This window comes from Suncus etruscus, chromosome 1, assembly GCF_024139225.1.
Source record: "Suncus etruscus isolate mSunEtr1 chromosome 1, mSunEtr1.pri.cur, whole genome shotgun sequence".
Taxonomy (NCBI): Eukaryota; Metazoa; Chordata; class Mammalia; order Eulipotyphla; family Soricidae; genus Suncus; species Suncus etruscus.
The window spans coordinates 117,140,743-117,162,808 of NC_064848.1; the positions used below are offsets into that span (position 1 = coordinate 117,140,743).

A 22,066-nucleotide genomic window follows, 5' to 3' on the forward strand; every position below is an offset into this window, starting at 1 on the left:
ACCAAAATGTGAGACCACGATGGAGGGACTGTTTAAGCATGTCTTTGTCTCATATATGTTATTACTGAAGTGAAATTTGGAATTTTGTGACCTATCAGGGTGAAGAGTAAGTAAACAAGAAAAGAATACTCACCATTCTATTTTTTCTAAATAATTAAATAACTAATCAATATCAGCTTATATAAAAAATTTCTCAAACAAAAGCATTAATTCAAAATATACATGTATACCTAGGTCCACTGCAGTGCTAGAACTACACTTGTCAGGATATTAAAACAAACCAAATGTCCAACAATCGATAGAATGATAAATAAGTTGCAGTTGGCGTTGCAGAAACACTAGAGCAGGTAAAATGGAGTGTATGCAACTGCATACAAGTGACCCCAGTTCTTCTATCCATGGCACTCCATATGGTCCCCCAAGCCTCACCAAGAGTGATATCTGAGTGTAGAGCAAGGAGTAAACTATGAGCACAGATGAGTATGGCCTCCAAACAAAACAAAGCAAAACAGAAGTTGTGGAATACTATGCAGCTGTAAGAAAGATGAAACCATGCAGTTTACTGCAACTTAAATAGAACTGGAGAGCATCATGTAAAGTGCAATAGAGAGCATCATGTAAAGTGCAATAAGTCAGAGGGGAAAGAATAGACACTGTTAAAATATCACTCATTTGTGGTACATAAAGAGAAACAAAGGAACAGATAGTATCAAAAAGAGACAAATCTTGGACTTGGATTTAAAAAAAATGAAGATTAATAAGCAGTGTCAATGGGGGTGGGATAAAGAGAGGAAGAGGTAGATTAAAAGTGACAGTAGGGCCGGAGAAATAACACAGTGGTAGAGTGTTTGCCTTGCAAGCAGTGGACCCAGAACTAATGGTGGTTCGAATCCTGGAATCTCATATGGTCCCCAGTGCCTGCCGGGAGTAATTTCTGAGCAGAGTCAGGAGTAGTAACCCCTGAGCACATTCGGGTGTGGCCCACAAACAAAAAACAAAAAACAAAAATAAATAAATAAAAGTGACAATAGGAGAGTGGTGGATGGTCCTGGGAATTTGGGTAACAATGAAGGTCCAGTCTTTATGGAAAAAAAATATTGACATGCTTCAAAAAACTTGAAATTGAACTTCTGTGTGACCCAGAAATACCACTCCTGGGAATATACCTTAGGAAGCCAAAAGACACAATTCAAAAAAAGCCTCTGCACTCCTATGTTCATTGCAGTGTTATTCACAATAGCTAGAATCTAAAAACAACCCAGTGTCCAAGTGGATAAAGAAACTACACAATGGAATACTATGCAGCTGTTAGGAAAAATGAAGTAATAAAATATGCTTATACATGGATGAATATGGATACATGGATAGAGAGTATTATGCTGAAAGAAATGAGTCAGTGTGAGGATAGACACAGAATGATCACACACATTTTTGAGATATTAAAAAATAGTATAGTAATAATACACAAAGACAATAGAGATGAGGGCCAAGAGGATTGTTCTGTGGTAGGAAGCTTGTAGCAAAGAGAAGGAAGTGTAGTTAGTACAGAGAATAGACCACTATGACGACGATAGTTGGAAGTGTTCACTCTGGACAAGAATTGGGTGCTGAAAGGAGGTAAAGTGATATACAATATCCCCTTCAGTAACAATATTGCATATAACAGTGTCTAAAAGGGGGGAAAGAAAGACAAAATAAGTGTGGGGGGGTGTTGTCATCCATAGAACAAGGGAGAAAGGATGGGGAAGGGTGGGTGAGACATTCGTGGCAGAAAATGTGCACTGTGAAGTGATGCGTGTTGAACACGGTATGACTAAAACAACCATGAAAAATTTTGTAACTATATCTCACAGTGATTCAATTAAAATTTATTACTTAAAAAGAATAACATAAGGAAAAAACTGTTATTGGGCCAGAGAGATAGTACAATGTTTAAGGAACTTGTTTACAAGTCAACCCAGATCTAATGCTGGGCATTATGTATGAGCCCCTGAACACTGCCAGGAATGACCCCTGAATACAGTGCCAGCAATAAGCCCTTAGAACTGTGGGGTGTGCCCAAAAGAGCAAACAAAAAATAAATCTGTTACTAATTCTGCTGTTATCTATACAGAATGTAATGGTCATAATCCTATTCTGCATGTATAGTTTTTAAAAAGCACTGAGTCCACATAAAAAGAATGTTCAAATTATCAGCCAAATCAATTAATCAATAACACCAATAACTTATCAGATATTCTTTTCTTATATGGCTTCACAAAAGGGGAAGGCATTATCAAAGTATAGCATTGACAATATTCTTCAAATTCCTTATGGTTATGCCAGAAACATACATAAACAGGTATAGCCAGAACAGAACTCCCGTCAATTCCAAATGATGGGGGAGAATATAAGTGGGGGCATCCCTTCCTCACTCTGGAAGTTTACTAAAATTCCAAAATCTTGTGTTTGGCTCAAAGTTTTAAATCAGGCAGAGAGCAGATTTTTCTTGAAGGGAATTTACATATTAATGGTAATGATGAATGAGGGCAGGTTTGCAAGGGTTTTCCCCCCTGCTGTTGCTGTATTGGGCCACAGGTTACTCCTGTAGTTGTCCTGAGGTTATTCCTGAGTCCCTGCTTGAGAATTGCTACCAGTCGTTTAAGAGATCCAAATCGTACTTACTAAACACAGGCTTTCTGCAGAGAAAGCATGTGCTCTAATCCTCTGAGCTGTCTATCCAAACCAAACACAGTTTTTGTATGTAACCTTGGTAGCACCTTCCAGAAAAAGATTTGGTAAGTTTCTGAACTAAAGTTCTTGACTGTTCATATCTCTCATATCCTATAGCACTAGTGAGAAAAACTACTGAAAACTCTGAAAACTAAAAAGTTACAACTTTCTTATTCTAATGTAGTAAAGTTCACTACAAGTGTGCTTTAGAATTTCTAGACTCTTCAGGGAGACTTTGTGAGTAAAGGGAAAGTACTGCTTTTCAACTAGATTTAGATAATTTGCAAAGATAAAATGTGATATCAATCACTGATAACTGAAAGTCCACATAAGTCATTTAACAAAATCTTGCCGAAAACTATCAACAAAAGGTGTATCTTACAAGAAGTGTAAATAAACTTTTTCATGCTTTCTGAATTGGGAGAAAGAAAAAAAATTTATAATAATTTTTACTGTGACCAAAAGTGAATAACAAATCTTTCATAGTAATATTTAAGGTACATAGTAACAATGAATCAGGGCCATTCCCACGACCAGGGTTGTCCTCCTTCCACCCCTTTTCCCAGCATGTGTCCCATATCTCCCTCCTTTGCCCCTGGAGTGCTGGTGTTAACTGTTCCCCTCTGTGTATAGCTTGTTGTAGATAAGGTATCAATTCTGTTGTTGACATTGGGTTTGGTGTTTAAGTCTGATAGTTTTTGAATTCCACTCAATTTTATACGGCTGTTTGGTTGGTACCGTTCATTTTTATTTGGGAGAAAGAAATTTTTAATAAAAAACCTCTTCTATATTGAATAAAAAAAGAAATATGTAGGAAAATAAAACCCTTTTTGTTAAGGTTTATTGATTGATTGATTGAACCAATACCCTGGGTCTTTTTGAAGGATATTTACATAGGTATATTAATACTTTATAAAATAAATCATTTTAAATGAAAAGAGCTTTTTATTAAGGAAATGTTTACACACAATTCAAACTATTTAAGTTTTGGTGTTAATTACCAAACTCAACATTCTTACTGGTTTCTTACTAATTCTCACTTTTGAAGACCAATTCAGGAAAAAAAAATTCACGAAAAGAAAAGTGAGTTCTATTTGCTTCACAAAATAATATACTTATTTTCCATGCTATTGGTTTGGGTGTTTTTGAAATACCCTAAGAAATGCTGAAGTCTGTTTCAATATAACACTAATTGAAGAAAATTTAACTGTGGCATAAACCATTTTCTCTTAAATGCAAACCAACACCTTGAGATGAAACCAGAAGATGCTCAGTGTCACCCTGACTTTGACACAGAATCTATACAAAAACCAAAATTTCTATCTATAGAAACCTGACCGTGACAACTGTGATCATGAAGAGCTTTTAGTAGGACCACAAATACTTTGGGGTTAGACAACTTAGTATGCCTGAAGCCTGTAGTTGATCTTATGCCAGGATGCTTCATGGGTACGGTCTCCCTGTTTTCAGGCCAAAGATTTTCCTTTATATTTCTCCCATATTTTGCTATGCCTCTGGGGGAAAAAAATCCCTGCCCCTCACATCTTTTTCGTTTATTGGATTTTTTTAAATCCTCTATCTTTTAAATCGAGGCTTTGCATTTTTCATAGAACCTTGGGGCATGGATTACTTTATTTTACCACATATTCCTGCATTTTTTCTATAAAACTAAGAATATAGGATCAAAGAAAGGCTGGAGCATTTGGTCTCAAATGCATTGGTGTTGTATATGTAAACATTTTATGGGATTATATGTTACTGACCCTACCCTGATCGGTGATTGTGCCCTACCCTAGGGTGTGACCTGGCATTCTGCCCCCACCCTAGGGTGGTACCTGATTCTGCTTCCACCATTGGGTGATATCTGATCCCACCATTGGGTGGTACCTGATTCTGGGGGATAAAAACAAGGGTCTGTGGAAGGTGAAGGGCTTTTTGGCTGGAACTGAGGCTGAGACTTTGGACTTCAGTCTTGTCCACCAAATAAAGCTAATATTTCCACAAGCCTGACGTGCTCTGAGCTGGAGGGGAAAGACCTCATCCTCCATCCCTCCATCTGTCAACCCCATCAAGGGCTGACTTGTAATACATTGGTGGAGAAATAAATAAGGAAAGAACTAAAAATCCAAGCCAGAGCCAACGATAATAGAATCAAGGAACCTAAACTTTAACAAGCTAAACTTAAAGGGGCCTGTTATACTAGCAGGCCAGGGGGCAAAGAGTGATGGGATAGGATGCACTCTGGGATCATTGGTGGAGGAGATGGACATTCATTATGGGAAGGGCCCTGACTATTTGTATATCTCAAATTCAACTATGAAAGATTCTGTTGATCAAAATTGTTTCAATAAAATAAAATTTAAAAGAAAATAAACAAACCAATACCTGAATGAATAAACTTAAGGACACCGAGAGAGGGGCTAGAAAGGTAGTATAGCAGGTAAGATACTTGCTATATGGGTCTCTGAGATCTGTGCTGAATAAGTTCTGAGCATTGGCAATGTGTACCCCAATTCCCAAATTTCTAGAACAATATACTGAAGTATCTCACTGTCTCCGAATCTTGTATACAATATTTTCTCAGCAAAGTTAATGATAATTCATTATTTATAAAATGAAGCCAAAGAGTGAGAAGAACAATCCTGTTCTCATAAATTCCTTAAGGAAGTCATTATTGGTTGAGATAGAGTTCTCTGAACTATGCTTCAGATCTCCAAAAAGATATTCTTCATCAAGTTCAGTACTATAATAAATAGCCTTTCAGAAAACTTCACAGGCCTGGCAGAATCTATTCTAGAGCTGATAATTCTAAATGCCACAAATGGGAATGGGGTGGTCAGAGAGGGTGGGAATAAGGAGTGAAAAAGGAATTAAAGAAGCAGAAAGCATATATCAAAGTAATATTCAAGCTCCCAAGAGACTTTTGAATTATTTAGACTTCCTTGTGAATAAAGAAAAATCACATGTCGATTGTATCTTCTCTGGAGACTTTTTGATAGATGATTAATTGAAAGACAACCCTTTTCTTATAAAAGATTTCCTACAACTTAAAACTTCTCATGGATTCAAAAGCATATTGTTTACTAGCAATGATTTTATTCTTCTATTTTATGAGCTCAAAGGCTCATGATTTGGTGAAACAAAAATCTTATTACTAGAAAGAACATGAAGAAGATCCCATTTTCTTCTTTGTGTATATGATTCATCCTCTTTGACAAATATAATTAATGTATTTGCATTAATATTCCACTTCCCTGTCTTTTATCACATTATCTTAAATAAAAAGTACTAAATAATATTACATGACGGCAATAATATTGCATGATACAATGATGTCATTTTATAGTTTTAATTCTCTTCTTAACTACTAAATTAAACCATTTAAAAAGATAAACTCCTACCTTTGAAGACCTTCTTATTTGAAATTGTTCTTCCTTTTAATTCTTTAAACTGAAAGTCTCCTTAGCATTGCTCTGTGGGGTTAAAAATAGGGGAAAATATTATCAAAACAATTGTCATCAATCACAGTCAACTGCCAATTTATAGAACTCCAACTAATTCCCTGATGAGAAATGCAATTACAGGAGGAGCTCTGCAAGGAAAGACAAATTAGGAATAGATTTGTCAAAACATATCTGTGCTGACTTCAATAAAATGTAACAGAGAAGAGGTGACTTGTGTGTACTTAATGGATCCTGGCCCAATAAGGGATCTGTCTGTTTCCCATTTTCAGTTTAGGAAAATAGTGGTTTTTAGGTAATACAAGTATACTATGTGGTTAAAATACTTTTTTTGCTGTGAGCTTATTATCTTATCATTTTATTTCCATTTCAAAATTGTATTTAGCATCACAGTTTCTAAATAAAGACACTATTTTTAAAAATTGTATTTAGTAGAGCAGGAATCTTTAACTTTATTTTTGTGTTTGTTTTGGGGATCCTCAAGTAGTGCTGAGGAACCCTATGTCCCTTCCCCGGGATTCTCAACCAGCCCTGCCAGCTTCAGTACGAAGGCATGAGGATGCAGAACAGTTTGTCCCCGAGTGCCAGGAATTATGAGGACCGCCACTGTGGCACTGCAGGGAAATACCTGGTGATGCTCCATAGATCATGGAGTGCTGGGGATCAAAGAGGATCTGCATGTAAGGCATGTGACTTATTCCCTGTACCACCTCTCCAGGTCCAGTTCTTAGTTTATTAAAGACATTTAATATTATGTTACTTTTTTGAGTTGAAAAAGACATAACATAACTTCACTAGTAAGATTTTTTATGTCTATGATAATCACTGATGCTTTATTTTATGCAGGAATTACAAAATATTTTCTGCATTAAATTGCAAAAATCATTACTTACATGTAAAGCCATGTAATAGATTGTTTTTATATCTGATGCAATCTTATTTTACAGGGACAAAACATTAATCTTGTGTGACTTAGTGAGTCTCCTTTAAAACTAAGGCCTATTTCTGAGTAATTGTCATTTAGTTCCTGCTTTTAAAATTTTCTCTAAAAGTATATAGAAAATTATTAGCAAATTCAGATATGTATTTATAATAAAATTTTATCAAATTAACAATAAACATTAATTTTATATCTATTGTGGATAACTATAAATAACAGGAAAAGAATGAAATATAAGATGTTTCCTATTATAGAGAATCTCAGTCCACAATTATGGGAAAAACGAAACTACAAATCACCATGGACCATACATAGTATTTATAGAGCATTAAGAGCTTACATAAGAAACAATTCATTTTTTACAAGAAACCATTTCCACAGAATACAACACTTTAATTTGAAGTTACTGACAACTACATGGGAGAAGCATTCTACATAAAAACAAGTGGACAGGGAAGAAAGCGGTAATGAGGAAGTAAGTGATATGTCCTCATTAGTATAGCACTGAAAATATAGGCACAGTGATGAGTAGAGGGAAGAGGGCATATAGTGAAGAGGGGAGAGCTTCTCTGGGACAAAAGTACAAAGGGCCTTAATCACAAAAATAATGTAGGAGTTTGAACTGAAATACAAGAACAACATATACTTCTTAGGGAAGAGAAAAGAACTTCTCAGTAGTGTGGAAAAGATAGAGATTAGAGAGACTATTTAGGGATGTTTCAGTAACAATAGATAAGATTCTTGACTCCTAGCAGTCACTCCATAAATAACCAGCAACCATTTGACAACTCTCATGTTGTATCAGAATGAAACACTGATTCAGGATTAGAATATTGACAGGGATGACATCAGTTATTACTACACACTTTTCTTTTATTCATGGGATAGAGTTGTGGTTTTTAGCTGTCTTAATATTTAAATATGCCTTTACATGTGAAATTTCGTACAAGTAGACAAGTAGATATAATCTTATTCCATTCCTTTCTATGGGACATATTCCTACCCAGAGCAATTCAGATCAGTGCTTTGGTGGAAAGTAAAACCTAAGGCCCACGGGTTAACCCAGTGTTGTACTTGACACCAAGGCATACAGGGTCTTGGATCAGTCTTTCTCTTCTAAAACAAAATGTTGTATACAGTAAAATCAACAGAAACTTATTCCTTGTTTAATAAAGTACTTAAGGAGAATCAACTATTTAGCTAGCCCCTTTCACTGTTTTGTAAACATCTACACCAAACTAATGTGGAGCTACTGTTGAAAATGATAGGAAGCAAAGGATTGGGAGTGGATCATCAAAGACAAATGCTAATAAAATTAATTTTATAGTAATTTCTACCTGGAGAGGCTACCATTATATTCCAGGCCATATATATATATATATATATATATATATATATATATATATATATATATATATATATATATATATATATCTTAGGTGACACACTTTCATTCTGACCTTGATACAAAAACAGAAACTAAAGAAAAAGGAGGTTAAGTAAATAGCTATAGCACACAGCAAGCAAGTTACATATCTGAAATATATATAAGTCCTCTAAAAATAAAAAAAAATGCACTTTTTTTTTTTTTTTTGGTTTTTGGGTCATACCCGGCAGTGCTCAGGGGTTGCTCCTGGATCCATACTCAGAAATATCTCCTGGCACGCTCGGGATTCGAACCAATGACCTTCTGCATGAAAGGCAAATGCCTTACCTCCATGCTATCTCTCTGGCCCCCCCAAAAATGCACTTTTTTTTTCCTACTTAAAAGGCTTATGAGATGGAACCAGGATAAATAGGAGTGGGTTTGTTCCTGGAGTTGAGGGGAAGGGCAGCCATAGGATAAGCTGCTGGAAAGTGGACAGACTAAGAGGAATGCATCAAGAATGCCAAGAAATAAAGAATCCAGAAAGTTCAGGAAGAATGCAAATGGGGAGAACCCAGCAGCTGTCAGTGGGGGATAAGTCTTGAGCCAAGCCTACCTACACATACTTCTGAACCAAGATTTCCAGCCTCCAGTAATTTGAGCACTGTCGTTTTTATAACCATATGCCTAGTCTATGCTTTATCAATAATGTTTCATAATGGTCTGGAACAATAGTACAGCAATTAGGGCACTTCCCTTGTACACGGCTGACCTGAGTTCAATCCCAGGCATTCCATATGCTCCTTTGGCCCTGCCTGAATGAACCCTGAGCTCAGAGCCAGAAGTAATTCCTGAACACTGTCAGGCATATCCCATAAAATAATGTTTTATGGAAGGAGCAAATATGAAAATATGAAAACTCAGTGTAGTATAGAAGATGTACTATATATAAATTTTAAGGAAGGTGGTTCTTTTGATACATTATAATCTTTGGGGAGGGAGTTCTCCATGAAATATTTAGAGTATCTTTCAGAAATTCCCAGCTAACTGGGCCAGAGACAGAAGGTTGGGGCCCCAGGTTGCTTAGCTGTTCAGGCCCTGTGGTACTGAGAACTTCCAGGGCCACCTGTGCAGTGCTGGGCTCAGGAGGGCTTCCAGGGTTGCATTTTTCAATGCTTGCTCATGTAGTAGAGGTCAGAACCAAGGCTCCTAAGCTTTATACTGTTTCTTTTGTCTTGAATAATTTTACCCAGAATTCTAACTCCGTTCTGGATTAAATATTCTGAAAGGGGCACACAAACTATTTTACAGGTCTCAATTTCCATAGACGCTGTTTCAGAATATCTAATCCTTTCTTATGTTACTGATAGATCACTGGCACATTTTTAACCTCTGTGACTTTTTAAGCCCTTCACCCTCTGCAAGGGCCACCAAAATACTATGTATTAATTATGTTACCATGTTAGCAATTATCCCAAGCAATTCTAGGGAATGAATTTTTGTTATAGTCATTACTCTTGCTTTGACAACTATGTCAATGGGCTTCCATCACTCTGAAACACATTTAGGTTGACAGAATAGGGCAATATATGACTGTAAGGAATATATTTCCAACAACAAAGTAACAATTTCTGTTTTATTAAAATGTAATCAAACTTATCTGATTTAAAAACTCACCCATAAGTCAATTTGAGATCTGATCTAATTTACAATTAGACTTCTAAATAGATAAATAATATCCAGATAAAATGTGTAAGAAATGCAACACAACTGGGGGGCAGGGAAAAAAAGAAATGCAACACAATAGACTATACACAATAAAATAATTCAATGGAGTGTAAATATACACTTAATAATATTCAAATACTTGGTTTAGTCACTCAAAGAAAATGAAATAATACACTTCTTTATTTTCTGAAACAGTTAAACTATTTATTGATATAAATTTGTGTAATACTGCTTTGTTTTAGGTTGAAAATCCATTATGCTCAATGTCTGAAAATCTGCTACTGTAACATTATACATTAAAACTATCAGCAAGCAAAAATGTTCAAAATCTCATTTAATTAATACTTTCTGGGTCAGCTGTGAGGACATAAAATATGCTTATTCTTTGATTCCAGTGAAGGTAATTTGACCTTATTGATAATACAGCAAATGGTAGGTGAAACATTCAAGCATTTTTTCCTCAAATCACTTGTTTTCAACTGTGACAATTATTTCTTGCACACACTCTTAATAGTAAATAATAAAAAGCAGTTTTCAAATCATAAAAAATTAAAACTCAACGTGTATCTTTATATACTTGAACTATTATGTATTATATAGCATACAAAAATTGCTTTGCTTTTTACTCCTATAAGATTTATTCACAACTATAAGCCAGTAATTGACAAGTTTGCTTTTAATCTTTGCTTTAAAAACCTCTTTATTGTCAAAATTTCAGACTAAACCTGATTTTTTTATTTTGTTTTGTTTTGTTTTGTTTGTGGGCCACACCTGGCTGTGCTTAGGGAATACTCCTGGCTCTGTACTCAGAAATCAATCTGACCAGTTTGGAATACCCATAGGGGATGCTGGAGATTGAACCCAGGTTAGTCGCATACAAGCAAATGCCCTACATGCTTAAATATAATTTTTTTAACTTCCTGATTTTGATATGAACTTGGAACTGAATTTGAAGTCCACTTTTGTTTATTAACTGAAGAGAATGGGATAAATAACCCTATTAAAATTGACATTTATCTTTGGTTTCTGTCATATGCTTTTTATGCAGTAGCCTAATTCAGTTTAACATGGTAAAATACCAGTATCATCTTGAATCCATTTCCCTCACTTTCAGCAGTCTATGAAACATAATATACTCTCCAAAGCACATGTCTGAAATAAAACAGATACACTAACTAGTGCCTCTAATAGAGGCACTATCATATTATTGGAATTCTGAGTATAGTTGGTCATCCTTTCTGGTTTCAAATTTAGCACCAAGATATGACTACTTACACAAAGCAATAAATTTGTGGAGGGACTGAGATCTATTTCATAAAATTTAACTCCAAATGTTGGGTAAGGATCCATTCTGATGGAAAAACCAACGTGAAATATAAGTTGCCTTTACTGGAGATAGAGAGATGAGCTCAATGGGGTGATTACATGCATAGCATTCAGGAGCCTTTAGTTTGATGCCCAGAACCATATGCCCCTTGAAGTAGCACTGGAAGTGATTTTCAAGTACTGAGCTGAGAATAATACTTGAGCCCTACCAGGTGTTGCCCCAAAACTTAAAAACTAAAAGAAAGAAACCATTAAGCCTCAAATGATTGGGTTCCTGAAGAGATGGTTTGAGCAGAGCATAGGCAATGGGGTTAATGGTCCCAGAAAAACTGAGAAGCAGGTAAAGACTGCCAAGCAAAGCCCTATAGGTCTTTCATTACATTAAGGGCAATTATATGCCATCAATGTATCTTAATGAGGCTGTGATGGGAGAGGAAAGAATAGATCAGAAATATTACTGCTGCTCTAACTGTATAATAACTACCAACTAAAAGCAAGGACAAGAACTGTAAGGGAATTTGTATAGTTATAAAAATAAGTGAAGCCCTTTGAAGTTCTCAGATGAAAGGGAGTATTTAACATTTCAAAGAATTATCACCAGCTATAATATAAACAATGCTTCAACTTTAAATTCTTTATTTGATTAAAAAAGTCTCTTAAGATCCTATTATATAGTCTACTAAGAAAATAGAATTTGATTAAAAGCAAGGCACCTGAAATTGCAAGCTTGGTAAATTAAGCTATCCACATCCAACTAATATACTACTTAAAGTGGATACTTGGAAGAAAAACATAGTGACATTATTTGATCAAAGAAGTGAAATATAATATTATTACTTAGAAAATGGATCATTAATTATATATTGCACTAATTTTTATTAATATTTAAGAATTTAAGGAATGGAGCACACTGTCAAATTTGGTTTTTGAGAGACCCCCCCCCCAGCTCAGGATATTTCCTGATTCATGACTGCTGGGGCCGTTTTTCAGACTCTACAAAACCTTGTCACAGGCTGAAGCTGTGTTCCAGATTTTATTCCCACCCCCCACTATTTCAAAAGACTTAATATGTATATTTCTTTCATATATTTCTTTAGATATATTTCCATAATAGATTTCATTCTTTTTTATATAAAGGAAGAAATAAATAAAAATGAATTTAAAAAAGTAATTAAGGGAAAAAAGTAATGCAGGAGACTACCTTACATTTAGGGATAAACAGATTAAGGGTAGTATTATAGAGGTATTAAATATATGAAGGAAATATAGGCTTCCTCATTGTCTTTTGAGATATTCTTGTAGGAAGTGGAATCCAGGGTACATTTTTATCACACACTCTGGTCTTGTTGAGTTTGAGAAGTGATTTGTGGAAGAAAGGGCTTGGATAGAGTTCTTACACTGGAGTTTTTCTGGAGCTGAATCCAGTATCAAACAGTCCACATTTGGGGTGTGAGTGAGATGGAGGGCCATAGAGGATGAGTCATCAGGAGTGTTGGTTGTAGTTTCTTGTCATGTTTAATTTTTATTATATAATTCCTTATGTACATGTCATTTTCCCCATCCCCTTTTTGGTTTATTTTTTAGTAGGAAATTCTAGTAGATAAGTTTCTCTTGAGTTCTGAGCTCCTGTTAGAACCAGGTAATAAGAATTATTTAGCTTGTTATTTTTATTCCCATATACACCAGTAGTATCACTTGGCATTGTTCTTTTTTTGTATGGGCACATCAAAATGGGGGAAATCTTACACATAGAAAGAAGTTCTTATCAATATGGATACAAACTTATAAATTTTATATTTCATTCTGAATATTTGTCACAGTGACTTGACTTTTTACTTGATCGGAAATTGGCTGTTCATCCCTGAACCTTGGATCCCATCTTTGGAATTGGCAAGGTTTTCTGCACCAGCGCCAGGATCAATGAGGACCTAATGAGGCCTAATGTCTTGCTCCAGAGTGGGCTCATATGATACCCTGACAACTTGAAACAACTTGCTTTCGGGGCAGGTTTCCCTGCATCACTATCTAGCAGTGAGATGAAACCAGAAAACACTCTGACTTTAACATAGGATCTGTTAAAAACCAAAATCTCTAATTACAGAAATCTGACAGCAGCAACCATGATTGAGAACTTTTACTGGGGCCATGAAGAAAGATTTTGGGGTTAGATAACTTAGTATGCACAGAGCTTGGTCTTATGGTATGTTGCTTCATAGATAAGGTCTCCTGTTGATAAGCCAAAGGTTCTTTTCTTTCTATTTTCAACAACTTTTGCTGTGCCTATTCAAAAAATTGCCATCCCCTTTCATTTTTATTTTTTAAATAAGAACTCCTGCCTTTTTCATAGAACCTCAGGACATGGATTGCTTTGCTTTATCTCATATTTCTGCAATTTTCTTTTTCTTTTTTTTTTTCTTTTTTGGTTTTTGGGTCACACCCAGCAGCACTCAGGGGTTACTCCTGGCTCCGTGCTCAGAAATCACTCCTGGCAGGCTCAGGGGACCATATGGGATGTCAGGATTTGAACCAATGACCTTCTGCATGCTATCTCTCTGGCCCCTCAATTTGCTTTTTTTTTTAAAGAAACCAGCAACTTTATTATGAACAATTTTGTCAATTTTGTAAACCACAGTATTTAAATAAAGTAATTTTAAGAAAGAAAGAATTCTCTTTCATCAATAATGATAGAAAAACACACTGTCAGTTTTATTTCAGGAAAGGAACCTTGATGCACGAGACATGGTAGATGATACTACATAGGGTAGACTACTCTTATAGTGCTCACTACTATATTGCTTAATACTCTAGATGTGAAAATTATGCTTATTCTAAAATGCTCCATGCACAATCTAACCCGAAATGAAGTGCCTAGAAATTGGAAAATCTTTCCTCTCTGATGTGCCAGCCCAATTTCTTTTTTCTCTTTATTTCTTCTTTTAATCTATTTTATTTATTTTTAATAACTCTATTTAAACACCATGATTGTAAATATGATTGTAGTTGGGTTTCAGTCATGTAAAGAACACCCCCCTTCACCAGTGCAATATTCCCATCACTATTGGTGATGGGAATATTTCTGCAATTTTCTATAAATTTAAGAAGACAGGAAAAAAGAAAGGATGGGCCCAGGGGCCAAGTGGTCTCTGGTGCATTGGTAGAGAAAAAAAAAAGGACAGAATTAAATATACAAGTCAAAGTCAACAAAAATAGAATCAAGAAACCTAAACTTTAACAATCTAAACTTAAATGGGCCTGTTATAATGGCGAGTCAGGGGACAAAGGGTGGTGGTATAGGATGCACTCTAGGACCTTTGGTGGAGGGAGGTCAACTTTGGTGGTGGGAATGGCCCTGACTCACTGTATATCTGAAATTCAACTATGAAGAACTTTGTAGATAATGGTTTCAATTAAATAAATTTAAAAATATAAAGAATTGAGCACATATCTCACATTACTTCCTTTTAAATATGGTTAATATTGCTAATATAAACTATTGAAAGGAAAAAATTAGGCTGGCATAATGCTTTGTGCAAATATGTGGTGGCAAGAAAATGCCACCTTCTTTGTATCATTAAGTCAGTAACATTATTACAATTTTAATTTATGTAGGCAAACATAAGTAGGTGACAAATGTTTGTAAATTTCAAAATTCAGGTTAAGAAACACATTTTAATTGTGAAGTGAGTTGTTTTGAAGTCTGAACAATATTGTAGATTCCAGATTCAAAGTTCAGAAAAGTTGTATGGACTTAACCCCCAAAATATGACTGGGTTTAACAAATTGGCATCTATAAAATTCAGAGCTGTCCATTTTTTTTTTTTTTTTACTTAATTTTCCTTAAAGACAGAACCAGAGGTGACATATAGACAGTAGTGGTAAAGTGTGGTAATTTTAGTACATCAATACCATAAACTTTAGCATTCTGTAACAGTAGAACTAAATTATCGAGTTTTTTGGGGTTTTTTTGGGGGGGCACACCTGGTGATACTTAGGGAGTTACTGTGCTCAGAAATTGCTCCTGGCTTGGAGGACCATATGGGACCGCGGGAAATCAAACCGCAGTCCATCCTAGGTTAGCACATGCACGGCAAGCACCTTACTGCTTGAGCCACCACTTTGGCCCCTAAATTATCATTTTTTTTTTAAAAGAAGAGTTATACGAGGCCAGAGAGATAGCACAGCAGCGTTTGCCTTGTAAGCAGCTGACCCAGGACCTAAGGTGGTTAGTTCAAATCTCAGCTTCCCATATGGTTCCCTGTGCCTGCCAGGAGCTATTTCTGAGCAGATAGCCAGGAGTAACCCCTGAGCACAGCTGGGTGTGGACAAAAAAAAAAGTGTTATACGTATACATCCATAATAATTCTTTAAAAGATGCTTTGTGGGTGGGGGATGGGACAGGGGACTGGGGGGAAGGGGATAAAAAAAAAGATGCTTTGTGAACTTTTATTATAAACTACCAAAACTCTTTTTAGTGTTACAGGTAATGAAAACTATGGATTCTATTGCCATCAAATTTTATTTATTTATTTATTTATTTATTTATTTATTTATTTATTTATTTATGTTTGTTTTTTGGCTACACCCAGTGACGCTCAGGGGTCACTCCTGGCTATGCACTCAGAAATAGCTCCTGGTTTGGTGGCCGGAGAGACAGCATGGAGGTAAGGCATTTGCCTTGCATGCAGAAGGATGGTGGTTCGAATTCCGGCTTCCCATATGGTCCCTTGAGCCTGCCAGGAGTGATTTCTGAGCGTAGAGCCTGGGCACTGCCAGGTGTGAACCAAAAACAAAAACAAACAAAAAAAAAACAAAAAAAAATTAAGAAATCATTCCTAGCTTGGGGGACCATATGAGACGCCGGGAGATCGAACCACAGTTTGTCCTAGACTAGCGTGGACAAGGCAGACGCCTTACCACTTGCACGATACCCCCAGCCCCATATTGTCATCATATTTTAAAGATTATCCTTGCAAATATCTTAATTTCAAAGTTTAATTGGATTTAATTTAAAACTTACTATATTCTATCATTTTCACAAAGTTCTGACCAATTTCAGCATACTTTGGCACAAAAATGTTTTTATTTCATGTGTAGAATTCTTTTGATATTTCAAAGCAAGCACTTTTATTATAAGCACAATTAAATTAACCATTGATTTTAAAACAATAATTCATATTCTTAGCAGATATCATAACATTTTGTCAGACTTAAAAAATTAATAAATACATCTCCACAAAGGAAAGTGGAGAAAATACTTAAAAAAGTTAAAGTATATTAAGCAAAAGTAATAGCAAGGTGAACAGAGTGCTGACCTGCCTGACACTAAACCCAGGTTCAACCCTATCACCCCATATGGTTCACCATGCTCTGTGAGGAATGACCCCTGAGTGCAGAGTAAGTCACAAGCTCTGAGCACTGCCATGTGTGACCAAAATACAAATACAAATAAACAACTAATGATTAAAAACTGAGATTATCAAATAGTGGGTTGAGATAAAGAGAAAGACTAGAAGTCCCCTAACTTTCATTTTTCCTTACAGCTTTGTAAGGTATTGCTCATTAATTAAACAGAATATGAGGTCTTTGCACAAAAAGTTCTCTGGAAGGAAAAATATGTAAACCATAAGAGAAACAAAATACAATTGTGACGTAGCTTCAGTGATATCTTTTATCCTGCATTTTCTGTGAAATTGAAGACACTGTCCTGAAGACAGTGTATTTCTCTTAGTTTTCTGACAGGACTTATTTTCAATATTAACTATACTGATTTATTAATCAAATAGAACATGCTGAATATTACATGAAAAAATTAATTCAGTTTTTCCACCAAGATAATGATGACCCCATTCATAATTAAGCCTACCTTAAATAAAATTAAAATAAATTAAAACATTAAAATAATTATTAAAAATAAAATAAAATAAATTACATAATTATTCAATATAGTATCTGAGCAAAATGGCCTAATCCTGGCTAATACCGAAAGGAATTTGGGAATCCCTGTTCCCTAAATTAGCTTCCTAGTGTTGAAGTTTAAAATCCTGATCTTAAATAGATCATCTTTTTTTATTTTTTTTATTTTTTGGCTTTTCGGGCCACACCTGTTTGATGCTCAGGGGTTACTAAGCGCTCAGCTCAGAAATTGCCCCTGGCTTGAGGGGACCATATGGGATGCCGGGGGATCGAACCATGGTCGCAATCTTTCCTTGGCTAGTGCTTGCAAGGCAGACACCTTATCTCTAACGCCACCTCGCCGGCAACAAATAGGTCATGTTTAATGCAATATGACCTGTCCTGAATGAACTGAATGAACTATTATTTCCAAGTAAAGCAATAGAATGATGAATCCAGTAACTTACCAGGTAACATTAGGCCAATTACTTCCTTTCTGTCTACAAAAGGGGTTAATAATTCTAACCTATTCCTTAAGGTTTCTGGGACCAATTCATTTAGGAATTGTCTAAATGCTGTATAAATGTTACTGCTGTTATGATAGCTTAGTGTTATTGTCGTTTGACTGCCATTATGAGAAAAAGGAATTGAAAGGTTTAGTCAGAGGTGAATCAACAAAGCAAGGTCTATGCTAATACAAGTGCCCTCTGAACTTGGATCACTGAGCTTGAAAAACTGCACAGATCAGAATGTAAATGAAGTTTGCATTGTCAGAAACAGAGTTTTTGTTAATTTATGTTCTATTCAATGTCCAGGCTTTGAAAATCATTACGTTAGTAGCAAAACAACCATTTTCAATTTTCAACTCCCCCTTTCCCCCCATTATTCTCACTGCTACTCCCAGCATCATTTGCATTAAAGCATGTCATTGGAAGCATCTAGGCCCTTTCTTTCTGAATCAACTATCTGGTACTCCCAGGAAAGCTGCCTGTTAGACATGGGCTGTGTGGATATCAAAATTCTTTCACTCTTTTTAAAGGGTGTGTGTGTGTGTGTGTGTGTGTGTGTGTGTGTGCAATTCCCAGACTTTCTTTCATTATGTTTAGAAAAAGCTACTTCCCTTCCTCCAGTTACATTTTCACAATCCACTAACTTATTTAAACTAATAGCAAGTATGTATCAGCCATTGTCCTAGGCATTGGAAATAGTAGTGAAAAAATAATAACCAGAACTTCCTATTAAATGAGTAAAAAGCTATACTATTTTATTAGAGAAAATAAAATATGTAAGAGAGTGTGAGTATTGCATTATGTATTGGTCCTTCAATTTAAACATAATAAAAAATACTCCTTGAGAAAATATGATTTGAGTAAAGATGTGAGGGAGGTGAATGTAATGGCCCTGAGGGGGAGGGGAAGAATTTTTTCAGGTAAGATTAGGATTTCAGGAATATTCAATGGGCCTGAGGTAGAAATTTAATTTGAGAACAGCATGAAGAGAGCAGTAATTGAGAGTAGTAAGCAATAGAGAAAAGAGTACGAGAGAAAGGTAAGGCTGGAAAGGAGTACAGATGGTCCAGGGCTGGTACATCAATACAGATCCCTGGCTTTCACGATGAGTGATATGGGATCTCTTGAGTTTTGAGAATATAAATGATCTAATTTAATTTTGGGGGGAGGAGATTTTGGGCCATACCCGGCAGTGCTCAGAGATTACTCCTGGCTCTGTGCTCAGAAATTGCTCCTGACAGGCTCGGCAGGGGTGTGGGGGGTCCATATGGAGTACTGGGAATTAAATCCAGGTCCATCCTGGGTTGGCCACATGCAAGACAAATGCCCTAATGCTCTGCTATGGCTTCAGCTTGATCTGATTTGATTTGAATTTCATTTGAAAGAACAAAATAGACTGCATTGAGGACTAGGGTGAAGAGAAACAAATAAAAAGGCTACTGTAGATAAGAGCAAAATTTCCTCCTCTCAGTTTTTGGTTGGTCAAACAAAGTAACAATAGACAGATTAGTAAAAGAGTAGAAATAAGTTATATGTATAATAAGTACTATACACACACATACTTATACATACTTTAAAAAAAGAAGTCCAGGGCCGGGCGGTGGCGCTGGAGGTAAGGTGCCTGCCTTACCTGCGCTAGCCTAGGAGACGGACCGCGGTTCGATCCCCCGGCGTCCCATATGGTCCCCCAAGCCAGGAGCGACTTCTGAGCGCATAGCCAGGAGTAACCCCTGAGCGTCACCGGGTGTGGCCCAAAAACCAAAAAAAAAAAAAAAAAAAAGAAGTCCAAAGCCAGTAGATAAAATTGGGGTCTGTATCCTGAGATAAGGAATGGGATAGGGGTCTAGAGGTTCCAAGAGGAGAGGGAGGCTCAACATGGCATAGAACTCCAAAAAAGAGGTTTTCTGTATTATGTAGATACCTTTTCCAAATAGTGAGGTTTCTGATAATAACCCTCAATTTTATTTTTATCTGTCTTGTAGTTAACTGGTCAAAGTCATGACATGCAGAGCCTTGGTTGACTCCAAATAATCATATGTTGAAATAGAACATCTTGCCTGAAATACTTGTTCATGGGGAGACCAATGCTTCATTATGTAAAAAATACAACAGCAGAAGTTATTCCACTTAAACTCTTGGGATGGTACATGGGAAGAATCCTGCTATTTTCTATTAACCATACCCTTCTTCATGTAGATGTAGTTTCTTCTTTTAATTGCTTTATTCCTCCAAGAAAGTTTTTTTTAATGTTTTTAAATCCTTTCCTTCCAAACCCTCCCTGATAATCACAATGCTGCTTATATCAAACTATCCATAAAAGGACAAAGCTGAATCATATCTGTACATGCTTAAGTCAGCACATAAACTACTATTCAAAAGCACTAATTATTTAATACATTTTTTGTATTTGTCAGTGAAAACACCTGCTGCTCTTTACCAGCCACTACACTATAGTTTAGTATTAGACATGCCTAAACTTGATCAGCTTAGCTGCCCTGGAAATCTACCTTTAAAAAATTAACAGAGTGTCCCCCAATTGCACCAAATCTACCACTACTGCCCCTTATATCAGACCTAGGGGTATGAGATGCATTGCCCACTTTGAAAGACTGTTTTAGAAGGTTGAAACAGAGTGAAAGTATTCCCTTAAAAGTGAAGGTTGGGATGAGTAGATGCTGAAGTCAACAGTCTCATTTTTCAGCAGATTTTTTTGTTTTGTTTTATTTTGGGGCCACACCCGGCGGTGCTCAGGGGTTACTCCTGGCTATCTGCTCAGAAATCGCTCTTCGCAGGCACGAGGGACCATATGGGATACCGGGATTCCAACCAACCACCTTAGGTCCTGGATCGGCTACTTGCAAGGCAAACGCCGCTGTGCTATCTCTCCGGCCCCTTTCAGCAGATTTTTCAAATTCACTTGCATTTTAAAAGTAACTCACCAGTAGTACACAAAAACATTTTGAAGCAAATTTTGTCTTTGAATATGTTTTTACATTTATAGAAGCCAAATAAGTCCTCATTACTATTATCTCCTTTGTGTAAAAAGGCAGCACTTTTTAAATTTTTAGCCAGTGCTACCACACAGTCATAAGGTACCAAGCATGTGTAAGCCCTGAGTCCAACTGCCAGGAAACAGCAGGGACAGACACTTGCTTCACCAGCAAAAATGAAAGTGGCTTTATTCAAATGCTAGACCACATTCTCCAGAAAGGAATTGATTAGCAAAGGTTAATCAATAATACGGAAAGATCACAAAAATAATCTTCCTGAGTAATCAACCCAATAGAATAAAAGCTCCTGGCAATTTTAGGACCAAGAGTAAAGGAAACACACACACACACACACACACACACACACACACACACACACACACACACACACACACAAGAAAAAACAGAGTGTAATGCAGAGTGTTCCCTGCATTACAAAGATGGCTTCTCTGGGTGCCTAGGCCTCCTCGCACTTTCTATTTTTATATTTATCACCTTTCATTTTTCAGAGTTAGAACTATCATTTTTACTCTAACAATAAATAAATTTATTACCTATACTACTTTAAATGAATGATTTTTCTCTTCATCGTTTAAGATAGAATACAAAAAGTTACTTCTTGCCTTCTAGAAAAGCTTCTCCCTTCTCCTTTCCCCGTTTTCCACTCCCTTTCCCTGTCCGTACCTCCCCTCCCTTTTTCTCCTCGGGTCCAAATAGGTATTCATTTTGCTCCCTTCTCTGTCACTTTGGCCCTACCCTGCTACTTAATTTTTTAAAGCATTTTAAAATGTTGTTTTAGTCACTATGATTTGCAAGACAGATAATGGCAGGGTTTCATGCATAAAACATTCCAGCACCACACCCTCCACTAGTGTCCAGTGTCCATCTCCCCAGCCTTCATAGCCCTCCACTCCCACTGAAGTGATATACTTCCTACTAAAGACCTGTTCTTGGTTTCTGTTTCCTCTGGGCATTTTTTATTACCCTATGTTTCTTCATATTCTATATATGAGTCAGATCATCTGTCCCTCATTTTTGTTGTTTTTGTTTTTGTTTTTTTTTATGGGTCATACCCGGCAGTGCTCAGGGATTACTCCTGGCTCTATGCTCAGAAATCACCCCTGGCAGGCTCGGGGGAACAT

The 22,066-nt window shown here is 36.3% G+C and overlaps 1 protein-coding gene across 24 annotated transcripts in view; it reads right to left on the reverse strand.

Moving 5' to 3' along the window:
- The window catches only part of NRCAM (neuronal cell adhesion molecule), a 303,075-nt gene that overhangs the window by 155,332 nt on the left and 125,677 nt on the right, over nt 1-22,066 (reverse strand). For all 24 annotated transcript variants that reach the window (XM_049782984.1, XM_049782960.1, XM_049782955.1 and 21 more), the window contains exon 3: nt 6,114-6,185. The gene's annotated coding sequence lies outside the window, so the exon portion shown is untranslated. The remainder of the gene's footprint in view (nt 1-6,113; nt 6,186-22,066) is intronic.